Genomic DNA, 8,274 nt, shown 5'->3' on the forward strand with positions numbered 1-8,274 from the left:
GGGTCTATGTCATGTCACTTAGGAAGATATTTTCTAGTTGCATCCATTTGCCTGAAAATTTCATGATTTCCTTGTTTATAATGGCTGGGTAGTATTCTATTGTGTAAATATCAGTTTCTTTATCCATTCTTCGTTTGAGAGGCATAGAAATTGTTTCCAGTTTCTGGTTAGTAGAAATGATGCTGCTATGAGCATCATTGAGGGGATAACCTTGTTGGATGGTGGAGCAACTTTCAGGTGTGTGCCCAGGAGTGCTATAGCTGGGTCTTTAGGTGTGTCTTTTCCCAGTTTTCTGAGAAAGTGCCAGATTGATTTCCAAAGTGGTTATATAAATTTGCTCCCCCACCAGCAATGGAGGAGTGTTTCCCTTTCTGTACATCTTTGCCAGCGTTTGTTGCTACTTGAGGTTTTGGCCATAGTCATTCTGACAAATGTAAGATGGAGTCTCACAGACAGTTCTGATTTGCATTTCCCTGATGAGTAAGGATGTTGAGCCCTTTTTTAAGTGTTTATGCACTGTTGAGAATTCTCTATGCCTGTGTCCCATTTTTAACTGGATTATTTTGTCTATTGATGTTTAATTTCTTGATTTCTTTAATATAATTCTGGATATTAGTCCTTTGTCAGATGGAGGGTTGTGAAGACCTTTTCTCAATCTGTAGATGGCCATTTCCTCTTGTTCATAGTGTCAATTGCTTTACAAAAGCTTTTGTTCCATTTTTTAATTGTACCTTTTAGAGCCTGAGCTGCAGGTGTTCTATTCAGGAAGTTGTCTCATAGACCAGTGAGTTCAAGGGATTTACACAATTTCTTCTCTGGCATTTTTCGTGAATCTGATTTTATGTTTAAGTTTTTTTTCTACTTGGAATTGAGTTTTGTGCAGGGTAGAAATATGGATCTGTTTGCATTTTTCTACTTGTGGACATGTATTTTGAGTAACACTATTTGTTGAAGATGCTGTCTTTTTCCATTGTATGGTTTTGGCTCCTTTGTCCAAAAGCAATTGTGCATAGGTATGTGGGTTTATTTTAGGGTCTTTGATTTGTTTCCATTGATCACCCAGCCTACTTCTATGCCAGTACCATGCAGTTTTTATTCCTATTACTCCTAGTATATCTTGAAGTCAGGTATGGACATGCCTCCAGTAGTTCATCTCCAGACTTTGGAACAGTCTTACATCTGATGAAATATGTCCAGGAGAACCCAAATGGGTTCTGGCTTTCAGATGTAGCCTCACAGTAGTGGGTATTTCGATGTAAGGGCACAGACACAGGTGACCTGAAGGTTGAGGCATGGGATTTTTTTTTTGGTAGCAAAGGTATTGCTTTGGAATGAAATGAGCAGGAATGCCACAATTTAAGCAATGGAAAGAACACAAAATGTGACATGAGGTTTTATTTTTTCAACTAGGAATTATATTTGATATTACTTAGAGCAAAACTGTAAGCTTTCCTTTTTCAAATACCTACTTTATTCTTGGTTCTTAAATACCTCTACCTCCCTTTCACTCACCACCCCTTGTTAGGAGAGAAAACAGTTAGTACAGATAAGGAATGCAGATTTCCAGCTACTTAACGCTGATTGGGGTTCATTGGGTTCTTTAGTGCAATAACTGTCTTACTTGTGTGGATTCCAGAAGCCCACTGAAACAGCAAACAACAAATGGCACTGTTTGTTTAAATCTCATTGATTTGGGTTTTTTGGAAGAGCAGCCAGTGCTCCTAACATAAGCCATCTCTTCAGCCCTTTATTTGGATTCTTAAACCTATATCCCCCTTACAACCCTTATTCCTTCCAAAACCCCCAATTGGTAAAGGAGAGAGAATGCTAGAGGGGAAAGAAACAGAGGTCTCTTTAACTACTTCCTGTGGATTAGGGTGGTCAGGATCTTTGGGGCAATACCTCTTAGTCACCAGGATATCCAGCAGCCCACAAACCAGCAATGGCAAAAAGAGTAGCAGTGTGGGTGAACAGCATCAGGAAGAGCAGCAGCTTCTTTCTTCTTCCAAGACCCAGTGTCCTCTCATGGCTCTGCATGTGTACCCTCTCCAGAAGACTCAGAACTAAACTATGTGCAGGTGGCAAAACCACAGCCCTGCTAGAGCACGAGACAATCATAAGTAACAGCTGTGGACAAACTGAAGCAGCTTCTTGCTCCACACCTGGGGATAATAGAAAAAAAAATTCACATAACATGAGTGGGATTTTAAAGAAACAAAAATATTTAATACAATTGCTGATGCTATTAATTTGGATATTTCCTCTCTGTCTTTTATTTATTTTAGGTAAGGGTTTATCTTGTTTTTTTTTTCGCAAAGAACCAACCCTTTGTTTCATTGTTTCTTCATCTTCTCCTTCTACTTTATTGATTATAGGTGCAAGTGCTCTTTTCTTGTGTGGGGATTTTGTTCTTAGTTTTCTGTTAGTTATCTCAAATTTCAGAAAGTGTGTTGGCGGAGTGTTACTTTTTTAATGATCTGCTTGGCTAGTGTATTCACGGTGTTAGGCTTGCTGCGATGGTATGGAGTGGATGGTGCCATATGTGTTCTGTTGGAACACTCGGGAAGATCCTGAGAATTGAGAGTGATGTAACAAAGGTAGTGGAGAAGATCCCTAGTACACTGCCTTGGTCTCTATGCAATCATGGCCTATGGTTTACCTGAAGACTTCGGAGTGGGATCCCGGAAGCAGAACAGAGAGTGAGAGTGTGTAATCTACGGGAGAATTGGACACAGGAAAGGGGAGCTGCCACTGCTGTTCTTTTCGAGTGCTAGCGGCATTGAGAATTGAGTCTTCAGTAACAGAGAGTGGAAAAGGTCCACAGTATCAAGTAGGAGAATTCCATTGAACATTTATTTCTTCTTTGTGTGCTTCTTTGGAGGAAGGTATAAAAGGTTTTCTAGGAGGAAATTGTCTAGATTCCTTACTGGAGATTAGATTTGAGTGTCTATGATCTCAAACCATTTCCTTTTGTTTCTGTCTACTGTCTTATGATTGAAACTGATCACTCTGTTTCCTTCAGTGCTCACATGGTCTTCATTGTTATCCAGTCTATCTCTAAATCACAAGAAAGAGTCAAAGAAATTGCTATTCATTGCTAACCTATTTTGGTATCCTGAGGTTTTTACATTTTTAATTTTATTGTTTTGAAGACCAAGTTTTTTTGTGTTGATTTGGCTGTCCTAGATGTAGGAATGCAATCTATCCCAGCCTCAAACTTAGAAGTCCACCTCATATTGGCTCCAGAGGGCTAGGATTCAATGTGGCCCAATATGCCTGGCAGTTTTTCTTTTGATATGTTGGCTGATGTGGTATGTAGCTTTTTGTACATGTCAAGCATATGCTACCATCCTGATTGATCTTCATCCATATCCACTCTTGAATTCTTTTTTTAATTTTTATTGTATTTTTTTAGTATTTTATTAATATTTTTATTTTTTTATTTTTTTATGAATGAAACATTTAATAGGTAAATATAAATTATACAACTGATCAATCAGAAATATAGCTAAATTTTAATCAATAAAATTAAATTAAATTGGAAGCCTCAAAAATATACTAGTATGAACAACAGTATCTTTTTTTTTTCAATGCAGTTTATTCAGGAACATTGAACAATTTTATACATTCACTTGTATCCCAGCTGCATCCCACTCCCTCTTTCCCTCCCAATCCTCCCCTCCCTCCCTCATCTTCTCCCTTCCCCCTTCTGAGTCCACTGAATTCTTATATTTGGCAGAGAGTATATTCTGTTTCTCAGGATGTCTTGTATTCATAACATTAATACTGACTGAGATTTGTGAGTCATTGGATTGCAGGTGTGTCTCGTTCTTCCTGTCTCATGTATTTGTTTTGTTTTAACTGAGTGAATGTGAGTAGTATTTTGTCTGTATGTCTTACTAGGCACCTCATATGTATGTGATCCTAACAATAGTCAGCAGCTGACCTCAGAACTTCACAATTTGGAATAATGGGTAGTTGTGAGCCTCCATATGAGCACTGGCAATTGAGCCCAGTTATTGGTAAGACAAACAAGAGCTTTTCATTGCTGATCCACCTCAACTGCCTTATGTTGCTCATTTATGACCAACTATTCCAGGACTAATGTTTTCATCCGTCCATTTGTACCTGTTTGAACAAGCATTCCGTTTTAGTAAGCTCTCATTAATATTACAGTTTAATCTGGGACACTTCAGGTTTCTGGAAGATAGATACAGAAATATATTGAATATATAATTCTTTGTAGGAACTTCAGATATATCACAGAATGTGCAGTATTTTTTTTTATTTGAATGATTTTTGTGGTGGATTCAGGTATTAAATGTACCTCTGGATGTCATGAAACTTGTTTCAGAGACTAGGCTGGCCTTTGACTCAATGAGATACACATACCTCTGCCTCTTGAATGCCGGAATTAAAGTTATGAACCAGTACTTCCTGTTTGCCCCTGTTTTTAGGTAGTAATTTTGCATGCAATGTCTGTGATCTGTGTTCCGTACTTTTCATCTATTTGCATGTCTTGCTTTCTTTACGTCTGTTAATTTTCATTTCTCTTGAAAGGCTGAATTCTATTCAAAGGTTGCAGAAATGAGGTGAACCTCCTCATTTAGTTTCCTTCTGAAATGACTTGGTGAGTACATCAAAACTTCTGTGTCAGTAGATGTCAGGGAAGCACCAGAATTATATGAATATATTGTCAATGAAGTATACATTTAAAATGTTGTCACCATTGTGCTTTCTGTTCTACTCATGTATGGGATCATTTAGAATTCAATTACCTATGCTGATGTGGATGTGAACTTCACTCGGGAAGAGTGGGCCTTGCTGGATCCTTCCCAGAAGAGTCTCTACAAAGATGTGATGCTGGAGACCTTCAAGCACCTTACAGCTATAGGTAAGACAGTGAATTTTCTTTCTCTATTCAGGTAAATGGGACAACTGTTGTTACTGTTGATTTTTCTTATTGATGTTCTTATATAAGTTCACTTGGAATGAGGAAGAAAAAATCAGGCATGTTTCCAGGGTTCACTGAATATAGAAACTTAAATTTTGCCTAAGTTTTAATCCTCTCCCAGTCACTTTCTGGTCCATATTTCAGGCTACAATTGGGAAGAGCATAATACTGAAGAACATTATCGACTATCTACTAGATATGGAAGGTAATTACTCATGGAAGCTTCTATAAATATGCCTATGAAGAAATTTTTAAAGATGATTTGTTTATTCATTATTTATACATTATTCAACCTGCACACCAGAAGAGGGCACAGGATCTCATTATAGATGGTTATGAGCCTCCTTGTGTTTGCTGGGAATTGAACTCAGGACCTCTGTAGGAACAGCCAGTGCTCTTGACGTCTGAGCCAGCATGCCATCTCACAGGCGAAAACATTTTAATGTGTCCCAGAAATTTTAAAGAAAACCAACAGTGGAAAATCAAACACCACTTTAAGAGTAGTAAGGAACATTAAATTCTCCCAAACCCATGTTCCGCACTGTTAGGTATATTATATTATTTATGTTTGCCAGGCATTTCAATGCAAAAGAAGACAGTGAAACCCTTGCTAAATAGATATTACTGTACAAACGACATTTGCTCAATCTAGAAATTATGATCTCTGAAAATGACTGCCCCTCTGTCTGCCACCCTAGGCCTGGGCAGGGCAGCTTCTTGGTTCCATACACTCTTTCTTTGGCCTAGAAGATTTTCTGTCCTTGAGAATTCCTGCTCAATCTGGCTTTTGTCCTGACCTCTAAATTGCTTTGTTTAGTCTCAAACTAACTCCATCAGTCTTTTCTAATCTTCAGCTCTTTTTTATTCTCTGCTTCATTTGATCTTCACCTTAGTTTTCTCTCTCCAACCTGCCTATTACTGCACAGTAAAACTCCCTTCTCTCTCCTGGTAGCGCCAGCCACTTTTGGGTGATTTATTTCCTCTCTCTTCTCATGAGAGATACATGTATCTTATGCAGTCAATTATTTTTCTGAATTTGTCACCTTTCCTGAAACTGAATGAGACAGCATTTTCAAATATGGGTGCTTCCTTCTACCAGCTATTTTTACACCCATAGTTTGGGATTAAAAGCATGTACCACCATGCCTGAATCCAAGCTTTTCTTTACTGGACATTGCTCTATACCAGGCTGGCATTGAAGTCAGATCTGCTTTCCTCTGTCTCCTGGATTAAAGGCGTGTTTGTATTCTAGCCAGATCACATTGACATAGAAGGTATTTGAATGGGGTCTTTTGACAGAGCAGCCATGTTCTAAATTAAAATTCCTCTGTAAATGATAAATCATTAATCATATCCATGTTGAGATACTCTGTAGAAATCCCTATCTGTTGATCCTCTCTCGCCACTCATATTGTAAACAGCATACTCATAAAATAGGTGATAATTTTGTGTACAAAACCTACTGATGAGCAAATATTCCATAACAAAGGTTATGTTACTCAAATACCTGAAGCAAAGTTGTGAAGTTTAATCAGATGGAAATTATGAGGGTCAAGAATACTGTTGTGGAGGAACCATAATAACCATGTCTTTGAAGAACAAAAAGCAAAATTTTGTGTATGTGGAAATGTTTCATTTGTTGTTCTTCCGTTTTTATTTATATTTTAATATTAATTACTGTTTATTCACATTGTATCCTGGGTGTACCCCATTACCTCCAAATTCTCCCTTCCTTCTTCATATCCTCTCAATCCCCTCCTCAAGTTCACTGATATATGAGTCCCTCCTCCTCTTCAGTCTGACCCTAGCTTCCCAGGTTTCATCAGGACAGGCTACAGAGTCATCCTTTGTGGCCTGCCAAGGCTGTTGCGCCTGCAGCAAGGGTTAGTCAAAGAGCTAGTGACTGAGTTCATATCAGAGACAGTTCCTGTTCTTATTACTAGCGAATTTCACTTGGACACTGAGCTGCCATGGGCTATATCTGAGCAGGGGTTCTAAGTTATATTTGGGAATTGTCCTTGGTTGGGGTATTGGTCTTAGAAAAGAACCCTGTGCCCAAGTATATTGATTCAATTGTTCTCCTTGTGGAGCTCCTGTCCTCCCCTTGCTATCTTCCCTTCATTCATAAAATTCCCTCCACCCTGCAGAGAATTGTTAAAGAGTATTTATTGTCTCCTCAATAGAAGTGATGATCTTGTAGATCTCCATCATTACCTCTGTGTAGAGATGCTTTTGGGAAGGATCCAGCAATGCCCACTTTTCCTGGTTGGGTTTTTCCAGATGCACATTATCATACACTATTGCATTCTAAACTATCCTGTACATGTGTACAGTAGAAAGCATGATAGTGACAACAGTATAAATTTATATTTGTTCATGTGTTCATTCATCCATTCATGATTAATAACGAATGAATTATGAACTCCTATCACCTTCAGAAAGTCTGCTCAAAAGAGAGGACTGTTAAAAATTAAACTAATATACTTAATTAGATTTCCAAGCTCAATGAAAATATAGCCAAAGAAATCACATTACAGAAAATCCCTATGATTACTAGCCCTGTGGAAATTGTTGTGTTTATTTTGGTTCCCTTTATGAATGCAGTGTGATTACAACTATAGGAAAATTTATGAATGCAGTCCCTGTGTTAAAGCTGGCTCCTTCTAGTTCTTTTTAAATATGAAAAACCACTCATAGAAACGTGGTGCTGTCAGTGAGCCATGTAATGAAGTTTCTTACCATCAAAGGTATCTTGTAAGGTACAGAAACCCACAATCAAGGGGGAAACTATGAATGTAAAGAAAGCGATAAGAGGTTAAGATGTAATTTCAGTTTATGATTAAACCAAATTGCAAACATAGTTTGTACTGACATAAAGATTCATCAGTGGCTGGAGAGATGGCTCAGAGGTTAAGAGCACTGGCTGTTATTCCAAAGGTCCTGAATTCATTTTCCAGCCAACCACATGGTGGCTTGTAACCCTCTATCTGGTGTCCTCATCTAGCATGCAGTCAGAATACAGTATAAATACTAAGTAAATAAATCTTTAAAAAAAGATTCATGAGGGTAACGAATATGGTAAAGCTTACACATATCTGAATTATCTTTGCAGAAAGAAAAGAATACATATTTATGACAAACCCTATGAATGTAAACAGTGTGGGAAAGCCTTTTCCCAACCTAGTAGTCTCCAACTGCATAAAAGAACACATACTGGAGAGAAACCCTACAAATGTAATCAGTGTGGAAAAGCCTTTTCACGAAACGGACATCTCCAAGTACATAAAAGAACACATACTGGAGAGAAACCTTACAAATGT

Source organism: Meriones unguiculatus (assembly GCF_030254825.1).
Source record: "Meriones unguiculatus strain TT.TT164.6M chromosome 13 unlocalized genomic scaffold, Bangor_MerUng_6.1 Chr13_unordered_Scaffold_77, whole genome shotgun sequence".
Taxonomy (NCBI): Eukaryota; Metazoa; Chordata; class Mammalia; order Rodentia; family Muridae; genus Meriones; species Meriones unguiculatus.